This window comes from Martes martes, assembly GCF_963455335.1.
Source record: "Martes martes genome assembly, chromosome: 15".
In the NCBI taxonomy this organism is placed as follows: domain Eukaryota; kingdom Metazoa; phylum Chordata; class Mammalia; order Carnivora; family Mustelidae; genus Martes; species Martes martes.
In genome coordinates, this window is record NC_137903.1 from 21341722 (window position 1) to 21354818 (window position 13097).

At 38.2% G+C, this 13097-nt stretch overlaps 1 pseudogene across 1 annotated transcript; it reads right to left on the minus strand.

Moving 5' to 3' along the window:
* Positions 1–922: 922 nt before the first annotated feature.
* On the minus strand, positions 923–2580 carry LOC308355888 (elongation factor 1-alpha 1-like; annotated as a pseudogene). The gene has a single exon. The product of its transcript is annotated as an elongation factor 1-alpha 1-like (transcript).
* Between the last annotated feature and the right edge of the window lie 10517 nt (positions 2581–13097).

The following is a 13097-nucleotide window of genomic DNA, read 5'->3' on the forward strand; positions in this document are numbered from 1 at the left end:
GAGGGAATCGTGAGGTTTTGTGTCTTAGATTTGCCTGAGCCTCCCAAGTTAGTGACGCAGATGCTACCATGAGATGTCTCTTTTTCAGATGTTTTCCTATTCAGGGCACAATTACTTCTCTCTTGAAAAAGGAATTATCTTTTAATGAACTCCATTTAAATTTCTTTTCCCTATTTTTGTGCTCATCTCGTTGAATAACATAATCTCAGAAAATATTAACTTGTATTATTTCACAGTTGCGTCTCCAACACTATCTTAATGTAATCTTGCCATATTTATTCTGCTATTCATTGGTTTGCACTATTCTTCAAGTCCTCGTATGCAAGTGCAATGAAAGAGCTCTGTTGATTCCCCTTTTCAGATCATTAATAAAATGTTAAGAACTAGCTCAACACCGGTCCCTGGGCACTACAGTAGATACCTTCCTTATTATGTGACAGACGTTATTTATCATTCATGCCCTGTTTGCCTTCCTCTTGACAGTTTGCAATCTTTGCAGGAGTCATCCTATCAAAGTCAGTTTGAATGGATTTTTAAATTAAAGCTTTGGGAGGCACTGTATTAAATGTTTTACTGAAATCTAACACCCATGAAATCTATTGTGTATCCCATAGTCATTCATTAAAATATGTTAACCAATTGCATCCACCTAGAATGACTAACGTTTCCTGTTCCTTTCTGACTATTGGTAGGAGGTGACTCTCAGATATTATTTTAGTGTTCTGTGTATTACAGGTAACTCCATAAAGTCAGATGGTTTATGTGAAACCTTCCAGGTGATTATAAAAAAGTTACTGGAAATGAATGAGAGAATCCCTAAAAACCCTTTGTGCTTTGCCTATCTCTATATCCTCCCTAACCTTCTCCCCACCAATATTTACCATTTTTTTTTTCTCATTAAACTTTTGTTTTTTATGGGTCTCAAAATTCTGTGACAGATTTTTGGTCAAGTTGTTTCCATTAAAAAGTACTGATTTTAAAAACTAATAACTTAAAACTGCCACACACACACACACGAAAAACAAATGGTCCACAAAACATTCTCCTTTCCTTCTGAAGGTTTTACGATGCATTGTTATCATTAACCAGTCTTTTACTATTAAACTTAAATGGCCAATTGACACAAACAGTTCTGAGACCGTTCTTCCACCACTGATTAAGACTGGGGTGTCAGGTATTGGGGATAATATTCATTTAGCCTTCTGAGCTTTCTGGGCAGACTTGGTGACCTTGCCAGCTCCAGCTGCCTTCTTGTCCACTGCTTTGATGACACCCACAGCAACCCTCTGTCTCATGTCACGAACAGCAAAACGGCCCAGAGGAGGATAGTCAGAGAAGCTCTCAACACACATAGGCTTGCCAGGAACCATATCAACAATGGCAGCGTCACGAGATTTCAAGAACTTGGGACCATCTTCCAGCTTTTTTCCAGAACGACGATCTGTCTTCTCCTTCAGCTCAGCAAACTTGCAAGCAATGTGAGCTGTGTGACAATCCAGCACAGGTGCATATCCAGCACTAATTTGGCCTGGATGGTTCAGGATAATCACCTGAGCTGTGAAGCCAGCTGCTTCCATTGGTGGGTCATGTTTGCTGTCACCAGCCACATTGCCACGACGAACATCTTTGACAGATACGTTCTTGACGTTGAAGCCCACATTGTCCCCAGGAAGAGCCCCTCACTCAAAGCTTCATGGTGCATTTCAACAGACTTAACTTCAGTTGTAACATAGACTGGAGCGAAGGTGACCACCATGACAGGTTTAAGAACACCAGTCTCCACTCGGCCCACAGGGACAGTACCAATACCACCAATTTTGTAGACGTCCTGGAGAGGCAGACACAAGGGCTTGTCAATTGGACGAGTTGGTGGCAGAACGTAATCCAGAGCTTCAAGCAGTGTGGTTCCACTGGCATTCCCATCTTTACGGGTGACTTTCCATCCCTTGAACCAACGCATGTTAGCACTTGGCTCCAGCATGTTGTCACCATTCCAACCAGAAATTGGCACAAATGCTACTGTGTTGGGGTTGTAGCCAATTTTCTTAATGTAGGTGCTGACTTCCTTAACAATTTCCTCGTATCTCTTCTGGCTGTAGGGTGGCTCAGTGGAATCCATTTTGTTAACACCAACAATTAGTTGTTTTACACCCAGTGTGTAAGCCAGAAGGGCATGCTCACGGGTCTGCCCATTCTTAGAGATACCTGCTTCAGATTCACCAACACCAGCAGCAACAATCAGGACAGCATAGTCAGCCTGAGATGTACCTGTAATCCTGTTTTTGATAAAGTCTCTGTGTCCTGGAGCATCAGTGATGGTCACATAATACTTGCTGGTCTCAAATTTCCACAGGGAGATATCAATGGTGATACCACGTTCACGTTCAGCTTTCAGTTTATCCAAGACCCAGGCATACTTGAAGGAGCCTTTTCCCATCTCAGCAGCCTCCTTCTCGAATTTTTCGATAGTTCTTTTGTCGATCCCACCACATTTGTAGATCAGATGACCAGTAGTGGTAGACTTGCCCGAATCTCGTGTCCGATGACAACAATGTTGATATGAGTCTTTTCCTTCCCCATTCTGGTTTAGGTTGAGTGGTGGTTTTCACGACACCTGTGTTCTGGCGGCAAACCCGTTGCGAAAAAGCAACATTTACCAATTTTTTAATTGTAGATCAATGTTTGCCAAACATTGGTTTGGCAAATTATATCCTAAATCTATTCATGTCTATTCATGGGCATGATAGATAGATAGATAGATAGATAGATGGCTGCTATCTTCCAAGGATAGTAGAGTTGAATGGTTGTGCCCAGGACCTGATGCCCCTCAAAATATTACTCTATGGCTTCTTGCAGAAAAAGATGGATTCCTGTTTTAGATTATAATTAATACTACTACTAATAATGCTTATTATACACTGCCACAAATGAGAGAAAATTGTAGGTAAGAGGAGATCTGGGACACATAATTGGACAACACACTGCCTAGGCTGCTGGGAAGTGAATCGCTTCATGGGATAAAATTTCCAAGGTCATATATCTTTACTGAACTCCAGCATCTGTGATAGCAAATGGATTCAAATTTACTAATATTGTCCAATTCTGGAATGAATCCGAAGTCCAACTCCTAAAACAGTGCAAATAGAATGCCATTGCTATTAGATGAAGTGGTATGTATTAAAATACATACCATAAGAAATGGAAGACATAGGTATTGTTGATATCCAAGTATACATGTGTGCCAGATAAACTCTCATCCATTCAATCACTTGATACACAGTTAAGTGTCTGTTAGGTTCTAGCCATTCTTTTCCTGTCTAAGGATAAAGTATCTGTTTTGTGGGACCTTCTTTTGTGGGACACTTAGCTTCATACAAAGCTAAGTGTTGGGTGGTGGTAAGTGTTAGGAAGAGGTATAAGTCTTGGTAGGCTGATAGAAGAATGACAGTGGATATGTACTGTTTCTTACTAGCTTGTAAGAGTCTTGAAGGAAGGAAAGAGCAAGCCAAGCATGTACCTTTGTAAAGAGTTTTGCGTTTGGATTTAACAGCCAAGTGTCAATGTCTTGAGGTGGTAGTGGATTTGGCATGTTGGAGGACCAGTAGGAGGGCTGTGAGATCCAAGGAATGAATAAAGGAGATGGTGGTTGGAGGTTCTTGGTGACTGTGAAAACTGAGAAGGAGCCCATGAGAGGGTTTTAAGTTGAGGGAACACCTGATATGACTTGAGTTTTATCAGGAGGCTGCTGTGTGGAAAATGACACAGGAGCTTTTGCGGAAGTAGGAAACCAGTTCAGAGGTAGTTACAATAGTCTGGTCAGTTCTTCTCCTTCTACCAAATGGCGATTTAGTAGAAAGCTGCAAAGGTGGTGGTGGAAAGTGAGCATTCTGTAAGTATTTTCAAGATAAATGTCCTGTAATAGGCTTTCTAATAGATTAGTTACGGAATATGATAGAGGAGTCAAGGATCTTGCCAGAGTTTTTGGCCCAAATATTGGGATTTACTGGGCTGTCATTTACTGACGTGGAAGAAACTGGGACAAGCAGGGTGAGGGGCAGAATCAAAAATATATTTTAATTTTTTTTTTACTCTGATGCATAAATTTGTGATAAAAGCAGAACTGTTTTCTTGGTCAGTGAGGTGGCTCAGTAGACAGAGACTCACCTGGGATTCAACAATGTTAGCTGTCATTTGTAAGATAGAAATCATATAATCAGGAAATCATGACTCACCATGGGCATTATTAAGTATTTTTCTAATGTGCTAAGATAAGACTATCTTTAAAAAAATGAAAATACGTGAAAGTGAGTTACCATGGGTCAAATGTAGCTTTTTTAGGAGTTTGCATTATTAGGGAAATCTTTGTATCCAAAAGGATTTCTTTTGTATATGTTAGCATTTCAGGTAAAACGTACTCACACGATTACTCTTAAACGATTTAGTGTGATAATGCTTATATGTTGGTGAGTTCATTTAGCTCCTTTTAAACATTGATAATTGGCACAGTGTGGATCCAAGTCCATTTTAGTCTCTTTCCTCAGGGCATCTGTAATCAGGAAGGAAATATTGGGAGAGACTTGTTTGACTTTAGTGAGTTCCTCTTTCTTCTCACTTCAAAGAAAGAATCTTCTTTTCTTGGCTCCCTTAGCTTAAAGGGAAGGGATCCAAATAAAATGCATACAAAAAAAGTACATGAATTGTTGTTGTATGTCCCCCATCCTCAGATACTGTTTTTATTGGAATCAAGACTCTTCATATGCACTGTATTATTTTTTAAAGATTTATTTATTTTAGAGCAAGTGCAGGGGAGGGGCAGAAGGAGAGAATGTCTTAAGCAGACTCCTTGCTGAGTGCAGAGCTCAGTGTGGGGCTCGATCTCACAACCATGCGATTATGACCTGAGCTGAACTGTACTACCCAGGTGCCCCAGTATTATTTTTAATAGCTTTATTGAGATATAACTTACAGAGAATTGCAGTAGTTAATGCGTGTAATTTGATGAATTTGGACAAACAGCCATGATGCCATCACCATAATCAAGGTAATAGACATAAGCAACCCCTCCCAAAATTTCCTTGTGTCCTTTTTTGTTGTTGTTGTAGGAACACTTAACGTGTTATCTACACTCTGAGCAAATTTTTAAATGCACAATACCATATAGGCTGTGTTCAGTACAGTAAATCTCTAGAAAATATTCACATAACATAACTGGAACTTTATGGAAGGTTAATTTTTGGCCTTGAAGTCCCTGGACACACCAGAATATAAAGCATCAGGAGACTAAATGCTTTTATTAAAAAACACAAACACATACACATACACACACACACCACTCAGTCTTGGGTTTTTTTTTTTTAAATTTATTTTTTTAAATTTATTTATTTGTTAGAGAGAGAGAGAGAGCGAGCACAGGCAGAGGCAGAGGGAGAAGCAGGCTCCCTGCCGAGCAAGGAGCCCGATGTGGGACTCGATCCCAGGATGCTGGGATCATGACCTGAGCCGAAGGCAGCCGCTTAACCAACTGAGCCACCCAGGCGTCCCTCACACCACTCAGTCTTGTTTTAATGAAATAGTGGTATATTTCCATTTTGGAAAATAAACTATTTTTGGGAAAGATACATCAAATTGTACATACTGTCTTTGAATCAGACAAAACTCAGTTGGGGGTTGCCTGAGCAGCACATAGAAGTAATGATGGTGAATCAAGGCTCGCAGGTCAATGTCAGCTCCACTGTTAACTTGCTTTGTCATGTTTGGCAAGTCACTTCCCCTCTATGAACTTAGGTTTCCTCATCATTGGCTCAGAGAATAATTGGGTTTTAATAAGCAGTCAAATTATATGACCCCTAATATTCTCTCCATTTGTACAGTGCTGTCATTTCATAATAAAGCTTTGAAACAGGAGAAAACTGTGCTGTGGCACGCATCCCCAAGTCTCACTGTAAGTGGTTAATCTGGAAGGACTCCCCAGGAGAAAATGAATTCCAAAAGGACAAACCAAATTGAAAAATGGAATAACAACCTTACACTGATGGTGGTTTAGAAGTGTCAGGTAGGTATGCATAAGGTGACATGTATAGAAAATGATTTCTCAGGAAGACTTTAGTTTGCTTGTTTTTTGTCTTTTGTAAATTAGAGGTCATCTGTCTCAGTAGTCTCTTAGTAAGTATTTCACTCTGAAGTCTGTAAATTTCAGAAGGGATAGTGAATAGACATCTGGGGAATTCAGTGATTTCTGGTTTACTGAGAAGAAGCTGTGTTTCCTATATCAACTTAGAAATAAGAGTATGGATTTTAGTATGAAGAAGTTTGGGCTGAATCTGTCTAGAAGTAAAACCAGTGTGGATAAATAGGAGGGCATGGTATGGCCCTTCCCACCTACAAATACTTTTTCCCTCCCTCCCACTTAGATGATTTGAAGCTCTTTCACATGTGTTGGTGTAATTACAAAAGTAGCATATTGCCACGAGAAAGACTCCATTTAATCATATTTGCATTTCCAGAGAGTTGAAGAGCTAAGTTGTTTTGGATATTGGCTCCTGTTCTAGACATTTCCCCTTCTGCATATTCACATGGATGGGTTTGGAAAATTAGCTTTTACCTTGTATACTTTGTACAGGAAAAAAAGGATGAGATTTGGAAAGAGTATCAGTGGAACGAGAATAGCATGGGGTAGTAGAAGAGGAATGCAGTAGTGGGTGCAGCTGGGAGGTCAGGATCCATTGGTTGGAAGCTCATATAAGGTGCACTCAAAATGGAGAGACATTGAGAAGTGTGCACGTGTACGTTGAGAACTTGGCCCGCTTCACAGCTTTGTCTACTACATTCCTGACTGTAGTCTTTGAATTGCACTTCCCCTAAGATGCTGTTCATTCATTCTCCTCAAGAAAAATGAGAGTACCCACTTTTTAATAGCAAGATTTGTGTGACACGGGGAAGATATATCAAGTGAAATTGACATGGAGAAAAAAAAATGTCTGATGTTTAAAGGAATTTAGAAATGGATAGAAATACTACTTAATACAGGAAAGGGGCCAATTCTCTTATAATTTTATACAAACAAAAGTACCAGAAGGGTTTTTGAAGGGAAGTAACTCAGATAATTACATGGTTCATAAGGAAAAAGAAGTATGTGATGAGGGAGTTATTCCCACAGGGATTAAAGCAATCTTAGGTGATGCTCGGTGAAGACCAGGGACTGCTGTGTCCGAGCAGCCTAGTGCTTGTTTGCATGTGTGGGCCCTGAAGATAGATTGCCTGCATCTGTGTCCTGCCTTTGCCATTACTGGCTGTGGGATCTTGGGAAAATTATGTAATATTTCTGGGTTTTGTCCTGGTTTTTCATCTAGCTAATAAATACTGTTTATCTCATAGAATTGGTGTAGAGATTACATGAGTTAACACAAGCCAGGTGTTCCAAGCAGTGTGAATTAGCAGCAGCATTACCACCCTCAGCAACACCCCACTAATGGGACAGAAGAGAAAGTCCAGAATAGATGTAAATACATAAGAGAATCAGTGTATAATACAGTATATGGTGTCAATAAGGGAGGCATTACGTAATGTGTTTAGGAAACTGACCGGCTGTGCGGAAACAAATTGTAGAAACTCCTTCCTTAAAGGCCAAAAAATAACTGTGATTTGTCAGTTATTCAAGTAATAAAAAAATGAAGATGTACAGTTTCTTACACAGTTAAACGTACACTCACATATGACTAAGCAATTAAAATTCTATGTATTTATCAAAGATAGGTAAAAAGATAAGTCCACATAGGATTTATATGCAAATGTTCATAGCTTTATTCATGATAACCCAAATAGGAAGCAACACAAATGTCTAACTGGGGGATGGATGAACACTTGAGGTCTATCCATGCAGTGAAATACTAGTCAACACTAAAAGGAATGAACTACTGAGCATATAATAATGTAGATAAATCTCAAAAGCACTATGCTACGTGAAATAAGCCACTGTAAAGACTACATTCTCTGAGTCCATTTGTAGGAAAATCTTGAAAAGGCAAAGCAGAGTGATTGAAAGTAGGTCAGTTGTTTGGAGCCAGAGATGGAGGGGAGAGACTGACAGAAAGGAAACTTTTAGGGATAATAAAAGTGTTTTCTGTATTGGTTGTGGTGGTTATATGCTTGTAAGCGTTTGTCAAAATTAATCCAATTGAACTGGTTGAATGATATAAAAATTACGCCATCATCAAATTGATTATACTCAAGCCATTCAAGATATGGCAGTTTTAAAACATGTCTCCAATATTCTTATACACTCCTCCTATCAAAATTTGGAATCTATATTCTTCACCTTGACTCTGGGCTCTGATTGCTTGACCAATAGAGTATGACCTAAACCCGGCAGCTTGACTTTCTCTCCTTTGATATGCTTGCATTTTAGAACTCAGCCACCAACCTCAGGGGAAGTCCAAGCCCCCAAGAAAGGTCTCAGTCAACAAGTAGACACATGAGTGAAATTAAAATAAGTAATAAATGGGCGGAGCTTTTCTGTGTCTGGTACAAAATATATAAGCTATGGGAGAAAAGATTGATCAATACATTAATAAACACTAATTTTTTCCACAGTAAAGAAAGTATGAGAAAGGACAAATCAAGAAAGATGTTTGCTGCATGTACAGTGTAGTGACATTTGTTTTACTATATCATGAATATTTGCGAATCAAAAACTAGGAACACTATAAAATAGACATAAAATGTAAATGAAAAATAAAAAGATAAATCAGTATAATTTATGCAAATGTGGTCATCCTCACACTAGGAGAAATACAGGTCAGGGTTGCAGCACAATACAATTTAACCTGTAAATTGGAAGAAATAAAAAGATAATCCAGGGGTGCCTGGGTGGCTCAGTGGATTAAGCCGTTGCCTTTGGCTCAGGTTGTGATCTCAGGGTCCTGGGATGGAGTCTCGCATCGGGCTTTCTGCTCAGCAGGGAGCCTGCTTCCCTCTCTCTCTCTCTGCCTGCCTCTCTGCCTACTTGTGATCTCTGTTAAATTAAAAAAAAAAATCCAAATTATTAGAGTACTTAAATATGTCCTCAGTATATTCTGGGCGGGTGTGTAAATCAGCCCAACCTCCTTGCCCGGATGATTTAATCTTAACTATCAAAATTTAAAATGCAGAGTCCTTAACCATCAAAATTTAAAATACTAGCTAAATAGTGGTTTCACTAAATAAAAGTTCATTTAAAAAAAAATGCTGTATGCATCAGGATTCAGTTGGAGAGTCTGTGCCATATAGTCATTCAAGGATCTAGGCTCCCTCCATGTAGATTTCCTGTGCTATTGTAGGACTTTCAAGGCCTTCACAGGATTGTCTGAATCTGGCTGCTAGAAGACAGAAGTGGGAGCACAGATATGTGTGTGTGTGTGTGTGTGTGTGTGTGTGTGTGTGTGTGGTGAGACTGTGGAGGAGAGTTTATTGTTAGGCCTGAAATAGCATGTGTATTTGTGTGTGTGTCAATGTGTGTACATGGTTAAATGTACTACATTGGTTAAATGGTACTGGTAAAATCCTGGTAGCTAGTGTATTATAGAAAGATTCCCTAAAAATGGCCAATTAAATTTGGGAACTTGGTTTTTAGAATTTCAACATTACACAAAGCTTTTTGTTTCTCTCAACCAACTCTGTCAGACCTTCTCTCTGGATTTCTTCTGTATTATCTAACCAATTTTTAAAAGATATCCTTAGTACCAGAAATCTGCTTCACCATTTCTGCAATTGGGAAGCTGTGCATTTTTAAATAAAAAAGGAATAGTAAGATATTACTTTCATTTGTGTTAGAAGAAATAAGAAGGAAAAAATCACAAATAATTTAAGACTAAGTATTAATATTTCAGGCCAACATCTTTCAAGGAATAGAAATTACTTGTACCTTTCTGGTTCTTCATGTTTCTCAAATGATATGCATGGGAAAGGTACAATGAGATTTATTTGCATAATTGATTTTTTGATCATTATTATTAGAACATATTTTGATATTTGTCTCCTAAAAATCCTCTTAATAAGAGACACAATAGGCATACATTGAGTTTCTGTGTTTGTTTGAATCAAAAGCTAAAATTGGTAACATGACAGGTTTAAAAAATTACATCTTCCCAATTATATTAAAAAAGGCAATCAGGAAAAGTAAATCTGAAGCATCCTTAGTCAAACATCATTAGGTGTCCTGGTGTAAAAATATTTCTTACCTCTCTTCAGTAATACCTGTGCTTCAGTGAAACAGACTTTCCCCCAAGTGCACAGTGCCAATAATCCTCTCATCTTTGTGGCTCTGAATGTGAATATTCTTCTTTACACTTTGTACCAGAAAAATAGAACTTACTAGCCAATGGCCAACTGTTAAAATAAATACAAGATGATTTTACTAGTAATATCTTATAAAATGTCAAAAATAAATACTGCTACTTTTCTTCTGCTCATATAGAGCTTGTATTTAGCACCCTCCCTTAGATCTTGTGACTCAGACGTTCACCTTCCCTCACAATTACAACCTGACCCCATGTAATGCTGGGTTAGTCATTATACCCTCCTGATCTGCCATTGGCATCCCAGACTGTCTTTAGTCAGATCATCTGGATTATGGTAAAGGTGTGGAACTTGACAAAAATTTTTCTTCTATCTTTGAAATATTAATGAGAAATCAATTGTACATATTACATAAAACCAGAAAATAGAGATTCCTAATTAAGTTAATAATTGTATAGTCTGCTGTACCAGGATATGAGTGTCTTAAGTTGTCTGGCACCAGGGGAAGGACCGGAATTGAAGAGATAAAGAAATTGAGGTAAGCAGTCATGAATAGAAAAGATTATAAGGATGGGCAGAGCAAGGTGTATAAACTTTAATGTCTTTCCAAAGGTTAGCACAACTGAGAAGCCTAGAAGAGTAACAGGACCAGGCAGAGTGACGATACAATTTTTTGCCAAAACCAGGACATTTTTGAGAGTGAAAGGGGATGCTATCGATAAGTATGCCAGGATTATAGGCATAAATTAGGACATTGTGAGGCAAGCCAGTTCCAGATGAACATATGGTCACCATAAATGAGACGCTGAAGGAACTAGATGACAGCAAGAATCTATTTTACCTTAAACCAAAGGTCCTGGGGAATTTTTGAGTGAAGTAGGCAAGAGAAACAAGGAAACAAGGGTAGCCAATTATATAAGCATTATGGCTTCTGGGAGTGAATCCTTCTGTGTCACAGAGGTTCTGAGAGAAAGCCTGCAGGCAACTGGAAGTCTAGGGGAGGGGTATAGGTGCACGGGCTGCGGACATTAGGTCCGTATCTCATGCTCAGAAATTAAGTACCCATGGAGGCTAGTTTTAGTTTGGGAAAGATATTCTAGGTAAAATGATACCTTCTAATCATTTCTGATTGACCTTTATCCATGGGAGGAAAGTGTGCTAAGTGGTGCTTCTTCTGTAGTCTTACTCCAAAAGTCAGTCCCAGTTTGTGGAGTTTAAAGTAGACTGGTAAACGTTTGAAAATAATTCAAAGGAGTTTTAAGCTCACATTTCCTAATTTCATCACTAAATGTGAGGCAGTTTTCTCAGGTGATTGTTTAGGATTTTGAAAGTAGTTGTGTATTATTATTACTTAGAACCAATGGTTAGGAATTGTATTGGAAGAACACATGCCAGTCATCTTAAAGTTCTCATACTTTGAGAGGTTGTTTGGGGAGCTATTCTATAACATATCCAAACCGAGTGCCTGGGTGGCTCAGTGGGTTAAAGCCTCTGCCTTCGGCTCAGGTCATGATCTCGGGGTCCTGGGATTGAGCCCCACATTGGGCTCTCTGCTCAGTAGGGAGCCTGCTTCCCTTCCTCTCTCTCTGCCTGCCTCTGATCTCTGTCTGTTAAATAAATAAATAAAAACTTGAAAAAAAATATCCAAACTGATAATTTAATTCTGAGACTTCTCTGTTGGTGATATGTTTATGCATACACATATGTTCACTCATCAGATTGTATCCATTAAATATGTGCACTTTTTTGTATAGGCATACTTTGTAGATCTTGCAGGTTCAGTTCAAGACAATCACAGTTAAGTGGATATTGCAATAAAGTGACTCAAATTCTTTGGTTTCCCCGTGCATATAAGTTGTATTTACACTATACTGTAATCTACATTAAGTGTGCAATAGCATTATGTCTAAAAAATGTACATACCTTAATTAAATTATTTATTGCTAAAAGATGCTAAACATCTGAGAATTATAGTGAATTATAATTATCTGTGAATTATAATCTTTTATTATGTAATATATAATTATAATATTTATTATAATATAATTATATTATTCAATTATATATTGTATAATATATTCAATTATTATTATATTATTCAATTATAGTATATTATTCAATTATCTGTGAATTTATAATCTTTTTGCTGGTGGCAGGGTCTTGGTTCAGTGTTGCTGGCTGCTGACTAATCAGGATGGTGTGTGGTTGATTAAGGTTGGGGTGACCATGATTTGCCATATCAATTGACTCTTGCTTTCATGAAAAATTTCTCAGTAGTAGCATGTGATGATGATTGATAGCACTTGACCTACAGAAGAACTTCTTTAAATACTGAATCTTCTTACACCCTGCTGTGTTTTATCAACCAAGTTTATGTAATCTTCTAAATCCTTTGTTGTCATTTCAAGAATCTTCACAGCATCCTCACCAGAGGAGAGTCCATTTTGAGAAACCACTTTCTTTGCTCATCCCTAAGATGCAAGTCCACATCTGTAAAAGTTTGATCATGAGATTGTAGCAATCCAGTCTCATATTCAGGCTCTAGTTATGGTTCTAGTTTTCTTGCTGTTTCCAACACATCTGCAGTGAATTTCTCCACTGAAATCTTGAACCCCTCAAAGTCATTCATGAGTATTAGAATCAGCTTATTCCAATCTTCTGTTAATGTTTATATTTTGGGCTCTTTCTATGAATCATGAGGATTCTTAATGGCATCTAGAATGGTGAATCCTTTCCAGAAGGTTTTCAATTTACTTTTCTTAGATGCATGAGATGATCCATAGATCCTATCTATGGCAGGTATCACCTTACAAAATGTATTTCTT